General features: G+C 37.9%; 1 protein-coding gene across 12 annotated transcripts in view; it reads left to right on the top strand.

Moving 5' to 3' along the window:
* Positions 1–21,194, top strand: part of LOC136825538 (uncharacterized) — an 841,925-nt gene that overhangs the window by 490,866 nt on the left and 329,865 nt on the right. For all 12 annotated transcript variants that reach the window (XM_067082124.1, XM_067082125.1, XM_067082129.1 and 9 more), the window contains one exon: positions 16,435–16,522. The gene's annotated coding sequence lies outside the window, so the exon portion shown is untranslated. The remainder of the gene's footprint in view (positions 1–16,434; positions 16,523–21,194) is intronic.

Genomic DNA, 21,194 nt, shown 5'->3' on the forward strand with positions numbered 1-21,194 from the left:
TATATATATATATATATATATATATATTTCAGCCTAAAAAAACAAAAAAATGATTGTCCACATGGATGCAATGGTGAGGATGGGTTTATTCCAGCTCTAATATACGGTATATATCTGAAAACGACAGGTACTTGTATATATGAGAGGCAATAGACGTTTTATCCTTCTCATGGTCAGGTCGGCAGTGGGACCTTGTTCTGATTATGGGACCTGGGTTCGTTTCCCCGACCAGACATCATAATTTCTTCATATTTCTTGCACTGGGATCATAGGGCATTGTAGTGACAAGCGTATCCAAAAGCATAAAGAATTCGAGAAGTTAAGAGGACATTGTGGCCATTACAATTATATATGTATCTGGTAAAAAGTGAAAAGCAGATTCTACATACACACACACACACACACACACACACACACACACACACACACATATATATATATATATATATATATATATATATATATATATATATATATATATATATATATATATATATATATAAAATACCGTCACAAGCATCACGTGACTAATTGTACTGCAATAACCAGAAGTAAATAGTAAGAGGCAAAAGACCTAGAGCATTCGTATATCCATATATTTGTATATATATATATATATATATATATATATATATATATATATATATATATATATATATATATATATATATATATTATAATGTTTATATTATTTTACTTTAGCTGTAATGTAATCTGTTGTCGATATCAGAACAAAATATCTCTCTCTCTCTCTCTCTCTCTCTCTCTCTCTCTCTCTCTCTCTCTCTCTCTCTCTCTCTCTCTCTCTCTCTCTCTTAGGCGGGCGAAGATCCCATCCCTGCTTGTTGTCGAAAGCCCGCTTCAGAGGGCTTAAATTGCTCCTTCGGACAAGTTAAATATAGGCCAAGGGTTCTCAAAAATATTGGTTTGGGGGTTTATGTCTACGGGCATTATACTACAGTACAACCAAAATGACTACGAACATGGCTGCCATTAGTTACGTTGCCAAACTTCTTCCTGACTTACAATCCAGCTACAGTTAACCTGCGTCCCTCAGTTCCGTGTTCTTTAATCCGATCATAAAATCTAACTTATGTATCTCACAGGCTTTTCGAAAGAAAGAGACCGTTCTGGGACAAAGCCGACTTAATGTAGTCTTTGAGGAGCCAATAAATGTATTTTTTGTTTATTGCGTTGTATCATTTATTTTCATCAGAGTCTAGGCTAGATGCTGGCATTTGTATAATTCAATTAGATGATTAGAAACTAAATCATCCTTATCCTACCCTGTTATGAAAACAATTCTCTGAATGATATCAAAACTTCATTCACTGCAATTTTTTTTTTACTATAAATCATCATTTACTCGTCATCAAATATCTGTTTTTTCGCTCGTTTTACGTCTTTAGTGCTAGAAACGCAGACAATGGTGTTAAAGTGTTTACCCTCTATGACCTGGTATAAGGAAGATGAGGCAGCGTTTTTGCCACATCTACATTATATCCCAACTTAGGTCAAGGGTTTATGAATCAAATCTGGGAAAAGCGGCAACGCCGAAAGCGTACTGCATGTTCGTTGTCATTTTGGTTTGACACTGCCACTCCTGTCATCTCTTGAGATCAAGTAAAAACATCTTTTAGAACACTGCAGATGAAGCATTAATGGAAATTACGATGGCTTTTTTGATATTGTCATAGTTAGCATGGTATGATTTTTTGACATTTTTAGTCCTTTAGAGACCTGTGTTGTTACTGTATTACTAATGCGCTTGAAGAAGTTTTATTATTATTATTATTATTATTATTATTATTATTATTATTATTATTATTATTATTATTATTATTATTATTACTCTTCAGGAACTCACAAGTATTATCATTTTCCTACTACTCAGTTCCGTTATTATTATTATTATTATTATTATTATTATTATTATTATTATTATTATTATTATTATTATTATTATTATTATTATTATCTTTTACCTTTATTTTTTATTCATATACTTTAGGGAATTTAGAAATATAATTTTTTTACTATCCGAAACGATCGTATTATTATTATTATTATTATTATTATTATTATTATTATTATTATTATTATTATTATTATTATTATTATTATTATTATTATGCGTGAGGGAATGGTATTTATGCTATTTTTGGTAGGTTTTATTAATAATTTTTATTAGTATTACCTGTTTATTACATCTAAATTCAGTGTTAATTGTTCCAGCGGGAATACAAACCATTGCTTTCATAGATGTTGTACTCAGTACAAAGCGCGCTGCAGCTGACTTAAATAAAAAACAAATTCCTAATAGGTAGGCATATGAGTCACCTGTGACCTGAGCTGGGTTAATTCTCCCATTTTGTTCTCAGTCATGTCAGTGAGTGGTTGTCTGTTGACCCTCGTCTTGAGTAGTTGAGATTTGCTTTTGTGTGTGTCATGTGTTTATGCCCGTTCTTCTCTTTCGTTGCCACATTTAGCCCTCTTAGTGCCATTTCTTTCTCTAGTAGCTCTGTGCTTGAGGGTTTTGCAGTGTAGCATTTCTTTGCTCTTTCTTTGTGTGACCTACCCAGCCATGTGGGTGACCTCCTTTGTGCGACCTAACTGTGATCCCCAGGTGCGTTATCTGTTGCTCCCTTCTGTGTGTTTCCTATGGCTACAATGGAGGATAAGAAACTCGATTCCATTGGTTGTGTGGGTAAGGGCAAGACCTGCAGAAAATTTATGTCCCCGATTGTGTGTTTTTTGTGTTGAGGACAAGCGTGCACAAGAGAAGCCAGATGTGATGAATGTGTGGGGTGGCTCACCCCAATGGTCTCTCAATGAGCAGAGATGTCATAAGAAAGGCACTTCCTTTAGGGATCTGACTCTTAGCCCTTCTCCATGCCCACCAGTGTTCCCTGTGTCAGACAGATGGAGAAGATACAACGATGTAGGAAAGCTAGACATCCTTTGTCAAAGCCTCCCCCAGCTTTGACAAGAGTCTCGGAGGAGAGAGAGAGAGAGAGAGAGAGAGAGAGAGAGAGAGAGAGAGAGAGAGAGAGAGAGAGAGAGAGAGACTCTTTGATACCTGATAACTGAGGATGAGGAAGAAGGAGCTTCTCAGTAGCAGAAGGAGAGACAAATGAGACGATTCAGTCTCGATCTCAATGCTGCCCATAGTTTTAAACCCTCCATTCTCTCCTTTGATAGGTTGCTCCTCTGCAATAGATAACAACTTTAAAGAGTACTGTCAATAGAGGGATCTCTCCCTCCTCCTCCTCCAGGAGGAGAGAACAGATGAGACCAATGGGAAGGCAGAAGGGGGCACTTAGCAAAGATCGGTCAATTTGGAGGAACATAATTCAAAACAGAGTTGGGGAGTTGTAGAAATCAGAGCCCTTCCTCCTGGGGAAGAGAGCCTAGGGCCAGAGGAGCTGCACTTGGAGGGAGAACCTTGAATATTCCTTTTCCCTGTGTACTTTGTTTGTGCTGTATAATTTTGCCTTCTTCAGGTTGGGGTTCATAAATATCAAGATCAGATTTTAAAGAATTTCATATAGAATTTTCTTTGATATGTATAAATGTTTTTGTGTAAACACCATCACTTATGCGTAATTTCGAAGGAAATTCGACAAGAATTTTCCTTGACACATATAAATGCTTCTCTGCAAACACCATCGCTTAATGAGCAGTTTTAAGGAAATCCAACTAGATTTTTCTGTAATGTGTGAATACCTTTGTGTAAGGGATATAGAATCTGCAGGTTAATGAGGTCCCCTAAATTTGGCTAAGTTTTTGCTTGAAATGTATAATTATAGTTGTGTAAGGGGTATCACCCCCCACATCAGTTAATGAATACTTTGGGAAATCCAGGTAGGATGTTCTTAGACATATAATATTTTTGTGCTTAAGGGCATCAAATTCATCAGCTAATGACACGCCTATAGAGGAGTTCATCAGGAATTTTCCTACACAGGTATTAAATTTTTTTTTGGGGGGAGGCTTTGTCAAGAACAGAACAGCAGTTACGTGTTTGTCAGTAGCCATGCCATTTTCCTTAGGGTGACTAATACTATTCGTCTTTTTGGGTCTGCCAAAGTCAGACCTCTCCCCATAGCAGACCATCAAGTACCAGTGGTTGAGGATAAACACCACAGTTGGGAAGGCATGTCCATTAAACAAGAGGATCACCAACCTGACTAGAGTATCAGAACCACGCCTCAACTTGCCCCAACAACCAGCAAAACAGTGGAAGGTCATGATAGGACATCTTTTTTCCCTGGAAAAATCAGTCCCCATGGAGAGTGTGCACATCAGATCCCTCAGTGGCAGCTGAAGAAGACCTGGATGAAGTCAAAAACCTCTGTTGCAGCCATTCAAGACAAAAATCAGGTCAAGGAGGACCTGCAGTAGTGAAGAAACCCCACAAACCACCTGCAGGAAGTACCACAGGAGATGCTGGTATTCTCAGACACACTCCAAAGGGCGGGTGGGGTGCACATCTGAGTGGAGAGAGCATTTCCAGGGCATGGAGACCCATGGGGAGTGAGGAGCACAACAACCAGTTGGAGGTGCAAGCAGTCTGGCTGGCGCCCCAACACTTTCCGGAGAATCTAGTGGAGGAGTCTGCAGCTGCCATGAGCAATAATACCACAGTGGCTGCCTACATAAACAAGCAATGGGGGCACCATCCCCCTGGAGTTGAATGCCCTGGTAGTGGAGATACACAAGTGGTCAGTCTCAGAGTCTGGACCTGACCACCAGGTACATCCTGGGCAAGAAGAACATCCAGACCAACTAAGAAGGTAGTAGGAACCGAGGAGTCCTTACACCAAAGAGTAGCCGACTCTTTGTTGGAACTGTGACAGGGACCAATAGTCAATCTGTTCACCAAAGTGATGAATGCCAAGCTCTCCCTGCACTGTTCCCCAGTCCCCAAACACAGGAGTGCTGCAGGACACCTTCCAACACCCATGGGACAGCATGGGCATGTACACTTTCCTGCCATTCACTCAGCTGAGGAAGATCATCAACATGTTCTTTGTCTCCAGGGACTCAAAATGACATTGGTGGCCCCCTTGTGGCTTCAGGGAGAGTGGTACACAGACCTGCTCCACCTCCTAGTAGACATTCCAAGACAACTTACCAAAGCCCCTGACCTTTTGGTTCAGAAGCACAACAGGAGGTCCCATCAAGCTGTAGGCTCCCTTGGCTTCAGGGTTGGAGACTGTCTAGGAGCTAAAACAAAAGAGAAACTTTCCTGAGCAATCTGTGAAAACAGTCAGCAACACCCTGCAGCCCTCATCCACTGGAGTATACCAGGGTGAATGAATGGTACTTTGCATTTGGTGCTGTGAGATAGACTACAATCTACTCAAAATGGTGGTAAGGGAGGTAGCAGACTTCCTGGTATATTTGTGGGAGGAAAAAACTCTCTCCATCACTGCAGTGAAAGCCTGCAGAGCTGCCTTGGTCCATGTCTTCAGGCTTAGGAACTGTCCGATGTCATCAAACACTATGAGAAGAGGTGCCCCTCAAGAGAGTTAAGGTCTCCTGAGGGGGACGATACCAAGGTCATCTCTTTCCTGAGGAGGTCTTCATTTGAACCTCTCAAGAAAGTGTCAGATAGGGATCTGACTTTGAAGACCATATTCCTCCTCTCCCTCACATCAGTCATGAGAGCGGGAGAGCTGCACACCCTGTTGTACAACATCAGGCAAGCTGTGGGGTGGTCTTCTATTGCTCTAGAATTCATCCTGGACTTCGTGGCCAAGACCCAGAATCCCATAGTGTCACACTTGAAATTCAAACATCTCTCCATCCCTTCATTAAAAGACTTCATAAGGGGAGATAAGGACAAGATAGTCCTTTGCCCAGTCAAAGCCCTAAGGCAATACCAAAGTGTGTGGTTCCTCACAGACCCGCCTGCATAAGGCTCTTCATTAGTACAGGACATGTGAAGAGGGAGATCTTCAAAAACACCATGTCCTTCTGGTGGAGGGAAGTCATAGTCAGGGCATTTGCTGCTGCAGAAAATGTCAAACTTTCCCTGTCAAGAGTTAAAGCCCATGACATAGGGGATATAGGCCCCTAAGTGGCATACAAGAAGATCCACTCTGTCCAGCAGGTCCAAAAAGCAGTGATGTGGAAGTGGTGGTCAACCTTCACATCGTTCCACCTATGAGACATGGGCAATAAGCCCTTGGACACATTCACACTGGGCCCAGTGGTAGCAGTCCAGCAAGTGACATAACAGCAGTGAACCTCTGAGGATAGGTTCTACCAACAGGATTGTCTGCCATGCCCCCTCCCACCCCCAAGAGAGGGTGGTGAGTACAGATGGGGTCTACCCCAGTTTGTTATCTCCTATGATCTGAGCCCTAGAGGCAGCTTAGGAAATACTGATAGAGCGGCACTGGCAATCCAGGGCCACTCCAGATAGATCATCTTCCCACCTATTGGTGAGTCTCCTTGTATGAAAGCATAGGTTTGTATTCCCATTGGAACAAATACCTAATTTAGAGTAATTTGTATTTTTCCTAGGATATGACACTGCGCTTTCATAGGGTACTTTTTACCTTCCTGTACTGCCCCTCATGACTCTGATATCTCTCAGTCATGGAGGTGAATAGTACTGCAAATTGGCTGATCCACAAAATGGGCAAAATAACCCAGGTCAGGTCACAGGTGACTCATATACCTACACTTTGGGCATTTATTTTTTTAAATTCAAGTCAGCAGACAGCTGCAGCATGCTTTGCATGAGTACTCCTTCTATGAAAGCGTAGGTTCGAATCCTAGGAAATCTTCAAATTACTTTGAACTTGGTATTTTTTCATCTTATTCAGCCTTCCTTCAATTTCCTTTCTTTATTTTTATTCATTCTTCAAATTTTATGTTATTTTAACTTTCAGTCTTCTTCCTCCTCCTCCATAATTCTAAGCTGACATTGCCAATGAGAATCGAACAGTTAAAGCACTTAAATTGTACTCCCTCTCCCTCTTTTTTAATTCTATATTGAACTAAAGCATGTCTGTCTTTCTCCTGTCATCACTTTTCACAACATTCTTTCTCTCTCTCTCTCTTCTTTGCTGATTCTCAATCTCTCTCCAGCAAACATATCTCTCCTTTTGTGACTTAACAGCAAATTGCTGGAGTTCAAGAGAAAATTTATTGAGCAGTGTGTGTCTCTGTGAATGCATACATGTATATGTATGTTTGTTTATTAGTGTTGTTACAAACTAAACTTAAATGAGCCTCTGATGTCGCCGCAGTGAAATCAAAACATCAGATATTTCAGTATTTTGCCCTAACTTTATTGACAACAAACCAACAATAATGATATGCACAAGTACTGTCCACAAATATTTTACAGGCATTACATATATCCAGTTGTCTTGTCAGGATAGCCAGTTTTGGAGTAGTCACACTTTTTAATTTTCACAAAGTATCAGAAAATGCATTTATATTAGCACTATAATCAGATGAAATTCACTCATGAACAATATCCATGCAAAACCTCAATAATACAAATATTTTGGTAATTGTATCCAAGAACCACTTCCAACTAGGACTAGTGTGTATCCTCCTGTCACCAACAACCAACTGACCATAAATGTATGCCCATAATTGCCTTGTATAGCATCTGATCATCTGGAACTCTCTAGAGGTCTTTCTGTGAGTTTCCAGGATTTAGCCCTTACCAGTACATTCTGCAGACTACCACCCCTTTACTAGTACATTTTGCCGAATACTCTCTGTGCGGGTCAACACCCAACGAAATAAACCAGGCCAAATGTCATTTACATATACTTCATATATATAAGGGCTTCTACATCACACTTTCCCTCCTGAAAGGAAAATTTTGATGCAAAGTGGCAAAGTTTTCAGGTACAGTAATTTTTCCCCTAAAACTGTGACAAATAATCAACTATAACATTTTCTTTACCCTTGATATGTCTGATTGCAGTGTCATGTTCATGCAAAATTGAACTCCAGTCCAACTATCTCATATTCTTATTTTTTATATTTGTCAAAAACACCAATGGGTTATGATCAGAATATTCAATGAGGGGTTTCTAGCCTGTACAGACATCAGAATTTTGAAGAGCCAAAATCAGAGCTAACAATTCTCTCTTTAAAGTTGAATAATTTTCCTGGTGCTGGTTGAACTCCCTTGAAAAATAAGAAATAGGATGTCCAACATTATCAATTTCATCTGATTGCAACAACACAGCACCTGTAATATCATCACTAGCATCTACAGCTATTTAATATGGTTGCTAAAATCGAGAGATTAGAGCTCAAGATAGTGGTATAACATGTTTCAGTCTGTTAAATGCCTTTTGGCAGATTTCATCCCAAACTAACTTTTCATTCTTTTCAAGTAAGTTTGGTAAAGGAAGGGCAATATGAGCAAAATTCTAACAGAACTTGCGATAGTACCTAGTCATTCCCAAAAATCACCTTAGAGCTTTCTTGTTTGCTAGTCATTCCCAAAAATCACCTTAGAACTTTCTTGTTTGTTGGTAAAGGGAAGGCTAATGCAGTTTGAACTTTGTTATTTACTGGAGCAACCTTACCTTGGTTGGTGATGTACCCAAGATAGGTGACATTTGCACAACCTAATTCACTTTTGGTTAAGTTTGCTGTAAGGTTGGCCTCAGACAATCATTGAAATAGTTTCTCAAGGTTCTTCAAGTGGTCTCCCAATCATTGTAATCACTTGCATTTGGTAAGTTCTTAATCACAGAATGAATACACGTATATGGAATGTAGCTGGAGCATTTTTCTTTCCAAAGGGAAGAGCATTACATTTATACAGCCCAGAACGTGTGACAAATGCAGAGGTTTATCTAACCCTTTCAGTTAATGGAACATACCAATAACCTTTTAACAAATCAATCTTGGTAATAAATATGGCTTGTCATACTTTGTGAATACAATCATCTACACTTGGCATTAGATAAGCATCTGTTTTACCAAAAGCATTTACCTCCCTGTAAATCTGTACAAAATCTACTACTACCATCTGTTTAAGCGCCAAAAAATACAGAGAGCTCCAACTGTGGTGGGAAGGTTGAATGATGCTGTGTTCTAACATATAATATATTTCATAAACAGTAATTTTACAATTGTCTGGATGAGTGTGGTTTGGTGTTGCCAGCATCAACATTGTGAACTGCTATAGTAGTTAATTTTGGAACATCTGAGAATAAGTCTTGGTATTTTATAATCAATTTTTTTTTATTTGATTTTTTTGCCAAGGTTTCTAAATGAGAGAATTTTTGGTTAAGCTTCTGCAGGATTTGATAGTTTGGCAACCTGCAGGGAATAATCTCAGTCTTTATTGAGGGTGGCTCATCCTGACACTCATCATCAGCTGTAAAATATTCAGCAATATCCAGGATACCAACAGCTGCAACAACGAAAGTGTGTCTCTTGTGATAAGGTTTTAGCATGTTTACATGATACAACGGTCTTGGCTTCGTTCTTTCATGTGTAGTCACAACATAATTAAGGCCATTCACTTTTGAATGTATGCTATATGGTCCATGAAATCTAGCTTGTAGGTGATTTGACAGGAGAGGGAACAATGCAATCACTTGATCTCCTGGCTGAAATGTTTTATTTTTAGATTTCTTGTCATACCAGGTCTTCATTTTTCCTTGACCTGACTCAGTGTTTTTCTTGGCTAGTTTGCAGGCTCTGTGAAGTCATTCTTTAAACTTCAAAACAAAATCTAGCAGACTGACATGAGTCTCTTTGTTGGTCCACTGTTCACTCAGCAATGTTAAAGGTCCCTAACATGGTGTCCAAAAACTAGCTGAAATGGGCTAAAGCCAAGTGATTCCTGAACTGACTCTCAGGCAGCAAATAGCAGCATATGAATACCTTCATTCCAGTCCTTCTCATTCTCATAACAGTAAGTCCAAATCATTGTCTTGAGGGTAGAGTAAAATCTTTTGAGAGCACCCTGACTTTGAGGATAATAAGCTCTTGAAGTGATTTGCTTGATACCAAGTAAGTTGATGTGCAACTTGTTGCATCAATCCTGTTGCAAAGTTACTGTCTTGATCTGACTGTATTTCTGTAGGTAGACCAAACAAAGTAAAAAATTTGATTAATGCCTTGATATTTTGGAGTGGATTTGCTTCAGAGAATCTTGTAGCTGAACACATGATTGTCAAAAGGTATTGATTTCCTAATCTTGTTTTTGGCAAAGGACCTACATAGCCCAAAATCTGTTTTGAGAATGGTTCACCAGACACTGGAATGGGTTGTAATGGAGCCACAGGAGGGTTGGGCTTATGTTTTCCTATCATCTGACAGATGTGGGAAGTCCTGCAATGATTGGCAACATCTTTATGCAACCCAGGCTAGGAGAATTACTTTAGTACCTTATGGGCAGACTTTGAGCCATATTGAGAATTTCAATCCTATAAACTTTATGAACCACAACTTGATGGACTACTGTCCAGTCTCCATTTGCAGGTATATCATGAGATGCCTTTTCCATATCAAAGCCCTATCTGAAATTTAATATCCCACTTGAACTTTGACTATTTCATCGCTAAGTAAAGCTTTCTTCCTCACCTCTCAAAACTCAGAATCACTGTTCTATTCTTTGATCACTGTTCCCTGGCAAAGGACAGTTTATTATGGACATGGAAGTTTTTATTTGGCTCAAAGTTCTTGGTTCTTATAAAAAGATTATCCTATGAAAGTGTCTGACAATTCATCAAAATAGGATTAAGTCACCCTGATGCGACAGAGTGCTAGATTGCACCAGGTCCTCCTCTTCTTCATCCTATTTGGCCATTGCTTGAGTCATTGCAGAGGCAGGGGACATATTAGAATCCAAATTAGATTCCTCTTCAGTACTTGGATGAGAAGTCAGCTGAACAGAGGGTACAACTTTTCCACCTGCTAGATTATTTTCTAGTGATAAAGAAACACCTGTTATAGGGAGGCCTTGTTCAGGGTATTGAAGGGAGGTTATTTCCATACCTCTGCACTCTACGTTTTTGAAGCCAGAATTAGTTATTGGACAAGTTAAGGTGGGACTTATATCCACAGAGTGCAGAGGTACGGAAATAACCTCCCTTCAGTACCTTGAACATGGAGGTACAGTATTCACTAGTTGCCGTCTAACCACAGGTACACAGTGCCTCCTTTAGCAACAGTGACTAAGATGCACCAGTATCTCAAAGAATTTGAATAGATTGGGAACTAGAGTTCTCACTTGGAGAAACAAATCCCTCTAGCACAAAAGGAAGAAACTCTTCCAGAAGAAGATAAGATGAAACCACCTTTTTGGCTTTTGTAACAGGCACAGGTCTCTATGAAAGAATTCACCAGAGCATTAGGTGAAGTTTCTTTTTTCTTTTCCTTTTCCTTTTTAAGAAATAGGCATTCTGACAAAACATGACCTTCTTTTTTGCAGTAATTGCATTAATGTCTACTAAAAGTCTCTTATATGACTTCTGGTGCCATTATCCTTGGTTTTTATGTCGGTCCCCTAGCCCATGGAGTCAGTCATGTTAGATGGACTAGGTTTACCACAGTTTGTCTTAGCAGGATCTGTCCTGTTGCTTGAACCAAATTTATATTTGTGAGTAAGAGCATATTTTTTCTGCTAACTTTGCAGCTTATTGTAGTGTTAAGGCTTCTTTTTCATCCAAATAAACTTAAGGTCATCCTTGCCGCACCTCTTGAACTCTTCTACTAACGTTAAATTTTTCGTTTTTTTTTAAATCATTGTTGACTGCCATTGATGTACACCACCTTTCAAAGAGCACTTCTTTGTTGTATGTAAATTCTGCATATGTCTGACCTTCACTTTTCCCAAGAGTTTGGAACTTCAGTCTCTAAGCTTCCAGAACTAGCTCATAAGCTGTCAAAATGACCTGCTTCATCAACTCATACTGTGAGGCATCTTCAAATAACAATGCTAAGTAGGCGTGTTGGGCTTTTCCGTGGATAACACTCTGTAGCATTAAAGGCCAGAATTCTTTGGGCCACTTCAAATTCTCTGCTACCTTTTCAGAATGTTGATCGACTTCATTTTCATCAAATGGTGGAGTCAGTCTGACTTCTCTGCTTGCCACAAAAGAACTAGAGATATGCTGTTTCAAGTTCATTTTTCCACATGTGCTAACTGTATTTGTCTTTCTGATTCCAGTTTTAATTATTCTTGTTCAAACTGCCTGTCCTCGTTTCCTTCACGTTTTTCTCTTAATCTTCCTTCTTCATTTTCTTGTTCTAACCTCAGGTTTTCTAACACAAACTTCCTTGCTTTTTTCTTCTCTTCCAATTCCAACATTCTAAGTTTATATTGCACCTCAAAAGTGAGAAAACATCATCTTCATGATAATATACTGCAATCAATCTTTGAATCTGACGTTTCGTAGAGCTTACCTTTACTCCAGCTATGTGTATTAACCTTGAAACTGCTAGTAATCCCAGCTTTTTCAAATCTTGCAGACCCTCAGCAATTGGTGAAGCCAAGAAATCTTTCATTGCTGCTAACATTTTTTAAATTCCATAGAAGATAAAAGGCTTGATGAATCTTCCAGTGGATTCGATCCCGGTCAGACCCCCAATTTTGTTACAAAATAAATTTGATGTTGCAGTAGTGAAATCAGAATAATAGATTTTAATATTTCGCATTAACTTTATTCACAACAAACATCAAAGATGATATACACAAAGTACTGTTCACAAATATTTTACATGCATTACGTAAACATGTCCAATTGTCGTGCCAGGCTAGCCAATCCTGGAGTATTCACACTTTTCAATTTTCACAAAGTATCAGAAAATGCATTTCTAGTAGTACTGTACTCAGATGAAATCCACTCATTAGCAATATCCATAAAGAGCTCTCAATATAACTTAAATAATTTGGTAATTGTGTCCAAAAACCACTTCCAACTGGGACTAGTGTGTATCTTCTTTTGACCAAACTACTGTAATTCAAAATGCATGCTCTTAGCTGCCTTATATAGCTTCTGATCATCTGGAACTCTCTAGCAGGCCTTCTACAAGTCAAGTTTCCAGAAGGATTTGGTCCTTATTAGTACATTCTGCTGACTTCTACCCTATACTGGCACATTTGCTGAATGCTCTCTGTGCATGTCACCACCCAACAAAACAAAGCCAAATATTATTTACATGCAATGCATGAACAAGAGCTTTGGCATCACAGCGTAATTATGTAAAAACAGGATTTCCGCAACACACACACACACACATATATATATGTATATATATATATATATATATATATATATATATAGATATAGAGAGAGAGAGAGAGAGAGAGAGAGAGAGAGAGAGAGAGAGAGTAGGGTGGGTTGTAGAAGAATAAAAGCCCACTGGGCCCAACAACCTTAGCTAAGAAAATTACTGGGAACAGAACATAAAAAGTAATTTTGTCTTGAGAGCTTTGAAAATTTATGAATTGTCTTGCACTCGCTTCTAATCCAAACTTAAACAGAATAAGGAAAACTGTAAACAAAAGTCACAGGGCTAAAATAAATATAAAATCTTATACACAACAATAGTACACAGAATCACAACAGTAAACATATTAGTTTCTAGGAAATTCCTTGTACAGAATGTGACTTGAAATGTTTTGGGGAAAGCGATAGAGGGTTGCTCACAGGAATCAGGGAACAAAGAGCATACAAGGTACAAGCGGAAAACAATGCCTTAGTGGGACAGAATCTAAAGTCATTTTTAGAGGTAAGGGTGTTGTCATAAGAAGATTGGTGGAGGGTGAGGCGAAAGATAGTGGTTTATTATGGAGAGCAATAAATCTTTTACGCAGGAAGATAAATTCACCAACAATCTTATTTCCAGGAAATATTTTGAATGATTTAAGTGTCCGTGAATGAAACGTAATTTTTTGGTGCATGTGATTAAAAATCGCGTATATCAGATAGCTGAAATAATGAAGGTGACCTGTGTTATCAATTCTCTCTTTCTCTAACTGTATTGGTAGTTCAGTTTTTTTCATATTTTCACGGACATACAAACACACACTCACACACACACTATATATATAATAGGCGTGGATTGATATTGCCCCACCTGCACTACAATTGCAGAAAAAAATCTCTAAATGTTGTCATCAATAACCTCCAAACTACTCATTAAAAACAATGAAATTAACTGTGAAAACTCACCAATGCCTCTCCTCTCCAATGAATTAATACTTGGTGGGATGCAATTTGCAGGGCCTAAGCATCACCCTTTCAGGCCTTGGTACTTGCATAAAAACTGGGCCCCTCGGCCTCCCACACTCTTCCTCTACCCCTGGGAGCCTTACACCATAACCTCCATCCCAGGCCTCGAACAATTCAGAAGTGTCCAACTACAGGCTTAAATTAAATGTAAGGAATATATCAAACTCAATTGGTTTGTATGAACTTATTGCAAGAGTAAGCGGAAGCACCAAAAATATATTTGATCAGTTATTATACAAAAAAAAATTAATAATAATAATAATAATAATTTCAGGGCCACCGTCAAGTCTCATGCAAAAAATCGGCTGGGAGAAATTGACCAATTACCAAGTAGAGTCCACAACGCACTGATCAAATGCCACCAGACAATCCTAGGAAATGCAGTTATCAATTAGCCTTTTGGCGTGTACCACCGTCCTGATTTCTGTGCTTCCATGATGTCTAAGGTCCATACTAGTAAAGATAACATCATTAGCGTGATCGAATTGTTCAAGGCGAACCTTTCCACAGTACAAATAAGCGAACAAACCGATGTGAAAGTGAGAAAGAACCGTCTGAAACTTTTTGAAGCGCTTCAAGGAGGATGGCAAGCGCTCCTCCTTTAGAAGTTACCTTGCGGAAGGTAACTTCGTGCAAACGTTCTTGTATGGTTCTGATACTCACTTCTTCCAATATTTTGGGATTTTGCTCTTTAAGGACCTGTGCACTAAGGGTTGGATTCCTCCTCACGTGTCTATTAATCAAACGCTGGGCTTGGGGGGAGATTTTGCGCTATTTATCCCCACCGTGTCGATGGGTAGGGTGGGGCAGGTGGGAAGCGCTTCAAAAAGTTTTGAGCGGTTCTCGATTTCACACCGGTTTGTTCACTTATTTCTGGCATGGAAAGGTTCGCCTTGTACAATTCGATCACTCTAATGATGTTATCTTTACTAGTATGGATCTTAAACATCATGGAAGCACTGAAGTCCGGACCGTAGTACATGCAAAAGCTCTTTCGCGTCAGGGCTAATCGATAATTTCTCTCAGCTGAATTTTTGCATGAGACATGACGGTGGGTGGGAAACTATTATTATTATTATTATTGGAGAAGCAATTCCACAGTTATGTATATGTACATATATTTAAAAATAAATCAATATAGATAGCTTTCGGGAACTTGTTAGGCTCCCCTTTTCAATCTCAGAGATTGAGAAGGGGAACGGAACAAGTTCCGAAAGCTATCTCTATTGATTTATCTTTAAGCATATGTACATATACATAAATGTGGATTTGCTTCTCCATTTTAAGACTTATGCTACTATGAGTATTTTTTAGTTATTATTATTATTATTATTATTATTATTATTATTATTATTATTATTATTATTATTATTATTATTATTATCATTATTATTATTATTATTATTATTATTATTATTATTATTATTATTTTAATTTTAATAACTGATCATCAACTATACTTTGGTACTTCCACTTACTCTTGCAATAAATTCATACAAACTAATTGAGTTTGATACATTATTCTTTATATTTAACCTAAGCCTGTAATTGGACGCTTTTGAACTGTTTGAGGCCTGGGATGGAAGTGATGGTGTAAGGCTCCCATGTGTCCGGGAAGAGTGAGGGAGGCCGAGGGGCCCAGTTTTTATGCAAGTACCAAGGCCTGAAAGGGTGATGCGTAGGCCCTGCAAATTGCATCCCACCAAGTATTTAATTCATTAGAGAGGAGAGGTGTTGGTGAGTGTTCACGGTTATTCATTAGAGAGGAGAGGTGTTGGTGAGTGTTCTCAGTTATTCATTAGAGAGGAAAGGTGTTGGTGAGTGTTCACAGTTAATTTCATTGATTTTTATTGAATAGTTTGGATGTTATTCATGGCAACATTTAGCGATGCTTTTTTTCTGCAATTGCAATGCAAGTGGGGCAGTATCAATCCACTGTAAAATAAATATATATATCAATATATATATATATATATATTTATAAATAAATAAATAAATATATATATATATATATATATATATATATATATATATATATATATATATATATATATATATATATATATATATATAAATATATTTATATATATATATATGCATAAATTTTATGTGTAAATGTAGACATGGTTGATATTTAATTAATAGAGAATAGTTTTTCAACACCTGTTAATTTTTCTGTTCTGTTTTTCAGTCGATACGTTTGTGGAACGACTTTTGAAACGACACGAAACATTCTTCATGAGATGAACTTCATGATATGAAATACCACTTACAACAAGGTATGGAAAGAGAATGCTTAAAATTTAATTTTCTCTCTTAAATAATGTCTAAATTTTTGTGGGGTACGTGATGCCAATGACCACGATATTCTCACCAGCAAAGTTTATATGATTCGAATTTCAGGCGAGGAAAAATCCTTTATCTATGCTTAGGTATATCTTGCTTTTTTATCTTCTGTTGCTCTGAACAGGGTACTAAGTGCTTACTAATGAGTCGACTTTGGTGGGTCCCATTCAGTGTTGTAAAAATGGACTACTTATTTCATCTATGAGTAAAAAAAGGCTTGTTGAAAACTGGACTGGGAGAACCTGCAAATATATATATATATATATATATATATATATATATATATATATATATATATATATATATATATATATTGATATATATACTGTATATAATATATATATATATATATATATATATATATATATATATATATATATATATATATATATATATATATATATATATATATATATATATATATATATATTCATGATGTTGCCTTGTAATATGTATATCATCCCATAGTTTTCATATATTTACTCTTTTATTTATCATGTGGTATGTGTAATAATAATAATTGTTGAAATATCATATGTAGTGAAATGTCAGATCTCAAAAGAGTTAGTGGTTTAGATAACTTAACAGCATAATTTATAATTAATAATACATTTTCAAAATTAACATAATATATGAGCAACAAGTGTGTGTGGTAAGAAGGCTTGTTTCACTTCAGTTGTCATCACAAAAGATAAGGCGCTGACAGGTTGAAAAACCAACTCGGGTTTTTCATTTTGTTCTTAAAACATGCCATTCATGATTAGCCAGTTGCAGTCTGCTAAAGTTAAATCTATGGATGAATTTGGGGAGTTAGTAGTCCTAGAGCAATATCTTAGAGGAATTCCTGAACACATAAGAGGCTATTTAAGAGAGAGAGAGAGGTTAAGAAACTTGGCAAAGCTGCTACATTGAGTGAGGACTATAATATAATTTGTAGCAAAAGGAGTTATAATGTCAAGCACCAGAACCAACAATGCACAGGTTTTAGGTCTCATCCAAATTTCAGGAACATTAATACTTGGAATCCTTCTAGTGGCAATGCCTGTACAAAGCCAGGTAATACCCCTCAACAATTGAATGTTAAATCCTCATCATCCAGTTTCTCAAGACAGGTACAGAAGAGTAATGTTGTCTCCTTCAGGTGAGGAAGAGTAGGACACTACAGTCGAGATTGTTATCAGACCAAGCCAGTTGGTCAAGTGGTTAAAGGTAACCAGGTGAAACAAACTATGAAGAGCAGTCGGGAAGACTGAGACAGTTGGGAAGACTGAGACTAAACAAGCTGAGTGTTCAGCAGCCAGTGGAAATGTAACCTCAAGCAGTAAGTGGCTGAGCAGCTTGTAGGCTTTTAAGCCATATATATCTATGAAGGTACACTGACAACTCAAGGAGGGAGTGTGCAGGTACCAGTCAAGATATTATGTGATACAGGGAGTAACCATAGTGTGGTAGTTCATGGTGCTCACCCACAGTTGAAGAAGAATCTCACTGGAGATTCAGTTATTTTGAAGGGTATAGGAGGAGAAGAGGTAACTCCTACATGCCGCTTGCACATGTTGTGTGAATTGGTGACAGGGAATGTTGATTTTGCTGTAAAGGACTTGCTAGCTGTTGAAGGTGTGCATGTTTTACTGGGTAATGAAGTTGGTGGTGCACCATTTGTTCTTTGTCCTATAGTGACAGACAAACTGTTGAGGATTAGTCCTATGATGGATATAGAGAAAAAACCCCAAGTTATGTAACTATCAGGAGTATGAGGAGAAATATGTATGCAAGTGAAGAAACTGAGGATTTACCTGCACCAGAAGGATCAAGTGAAGGATCTTTGAGCTTAGAAGAGCTGTTACAGGAAAGTGAAGTTTCCCTAGTGTTAGTAATGAAGAGATTACTCAAGAAGATGAGGATCCTGTTGTTTTTGAAGAGACTCAGAGGAGTCAGAGTGTTCCTGATGATAGTAGTGAAACTACAGCAGTAGAGTTAGCAGATATTGAGAGTTCAGCCGTTGAAGTTGGTCAAGTGACTAGAGAGAAGCTAATGGAACTGCAGAAGAAGGATACAATGTTAGGTGATTTGTTCTTCAGAGTTGTTGATCAAGAAGAGATGCAACAAATGCCTACCTGTTATTATCTGATGGAAGGATTACTAATGAGGAAGCATCGACCTGCAGATATACCAGGAAATGCTGAATGTGGTGAATATCATCAAATTTTGATTCCATGTCCTTTGAGAAGCAAGTGGCAGCAGTAGCGCACGAGTCTGGACATATGGGAATCAGGAAGACTGTTGAGAAGATTATGAAGTACTTTTTCTGGCCTGGATTTCACAAGGATGTTAGGAGGTTTTGCAGAGAGTGTCACACATGCCAGATAGCTGGAAAACCGAATGAAACCATTCAGAAAGCCCCCCTACAACCCATAGAAGTTAGAGGAGAACTCTTTAGCAAGGTGATTATAGATGTGGTTAGGCCGCTGCCGAAAACAAAGACAATAAATGAATATTTGTTAACATTAATGTGTCCAGTGACAAGGTATCCTGAGGCGATTCCTGTAGGAAGTATAAGTGCAAAGGTAATTACTGAGAAGTTATGGAGTTTTTCTCCAAGTTTGGAATACCAGAAGTTGTGCAAAGTGATAGAGGAACGAACTCTACTTCAAAATTGTTCCAGGATGTGATGAACTTGTTAGGGGTGAAACAACAGTTATCAATTGCCTATCATCCAGAGACTGAAGGAGCCTTGGAAAGGTTCCACCAGAAATTGAAAAGTATGTTAACAAAGTAATGTTATGAATCAGGAAGAGAATGGGATACAGGTTTACCCTTAATGTTGTTTGAAGTAAGGAATGCTTATCAAGAAAGTATGGGATGTTCACCAAATGAAATGATTTTTGGTCGAGACGTGAGAGGTCCGTTGAAGATTCTTGCAGAGAATTGAAAGAAAATCAAGAGGAAATCCAAGGAGAATATGTGAAGAATTCGAGGAGAAGGTTAAGAAAAACTAGAAAATTCTCTTCTGAAAATCTGAAAATAAGTCAAGAGAAAATGAAAAGGAAATATGATGCTAAGACTAAGCTAAGAAGTTTTAGTGTAGGACAGCAAGTTCTAGTGTTCTTACCAGTGAAAAGATTTCGCCTTACCAGTAAGTTTCATGGTCCCTATGGGATAATAGAGAAATTAAGTGATCGAACTCATGTGATTGAAACAACAGGAAGAAGGAAACGACAGAGGAAGATACATGTGAATCTTTTGAAACCTTACTTCTCAGAGACTAAAACTGAAACAGTGTCAATAACACAGACAACTTCATCTACAGAGGACGATGATGGCTACAGATTGGGAGCTGAAAGCAAAATGAACAATTCTTCCTTATTGGAAAATTTGGAGGATAAACTAAAACAACTGAGTGTTGAGCAACGTGGTGAATTAAGTGAGGTGATTCGAAGTTTCCATGAAATTTTTGCAGATGTACCTAGGCGTACCGATCTGACAAAGCATCAGAGAAGATGGAAAACCTTTTAAACAGAGAGCATATCGCTTATCACCTTTTCATCGAGATGTTTTGAAGAAAGAAGTTGAATATTTGTTGCAGCATGGATTAGCAGAACCCAGTTCAAGTCATTATAGCTCTCCATTGTGTGTTAGTGAAGAAACCAGGTGGCTCATTTAGGATGTTTACTGATTATAGGAAATTAAATTCTGTAAGTGTGGCTGACAATTATCCCTCGCCTCTTATAGATCAATTACTTGATAATATTGGGCAAGCCAAGTTTGTTTCCAAGATAGATTTGTTGAAAAGATATTATCAAAGGGTAGGAATATATGTGGTAGAATATTAATTTTCACGCTGTCTTGTATCCGTAGAAATAATAACAACTGTAAATGGTTAAAGCCTTCAGGCCATCTTGTCTATAACAACAACATTAACAACAACACCAACAGTTATAGCAATGATAATAATTAATTCTTGAATATATTTGTGTTCCTCTTTATCTCTTTTTATCAGTTAAATCTGTTTGTAATGTTTTGCAAAATCTTTGAAGCGATTAGCGTCGGTAATGTTCAACTTGTCGTATTTATTGGTCTCCTACAATCCAAATACACTCCCTTTGGGACTGCCATAAACAAACCAAAGGCTGCGAATGTCAATAAACAAATAGCTACCAAATGTCGGCGTTGCATCTGGTGCTTCCACCGCCGAGAGAGAGAGAGAGAGAGAGAGAGAGAGAGAGAGAGAGAGAGTAAAAGTAATAGATATAAATTAGGTATGGGGACGGAGAGATGAAGTGTGACAGACAGGAAATTTAGAAGCTCACTAGACCCAGAGTGTGAGAAAAAGACAGGCTTGCAGACAGGGGAAACAGTAACAGCTAGACACCGAGAGTTAGAGATACAGACCTAAAGAGGTCGAGCAAAAGACAAAGACAGAAAGAGATAGGTAGGCAGAATTTTAGACTGACAGAGATGGCCCAAACGCGGAGTTGAGCCCTCATCCCAAAATACTGTAGCCTACATGCCGAAGACGGAGGAGAACCAACTCTTTATTAGGGGAAAGGCGTTCTTGTGAGAGTAACAAGTTTTTTATTTTGTTTTGAAGTTACATGTAAATTT

The sequence above is a fragment of the Macrobrachium rosenbergii genome, chromosome 37 (genome assembly GCF_040412425.1).
Source record: "Macrobrachium rosenbergii isolate ZJJX-2024 chromosome 37, ASM4041242v1, whole genome shotgun sequence".
Lineage (NCBI taxonomy): Eukaryota > Metazoa > Arthropoda > Malacostraca > Decapoda > Palaemonidae > Macrobrachium > Macrobrachium rosenbergii.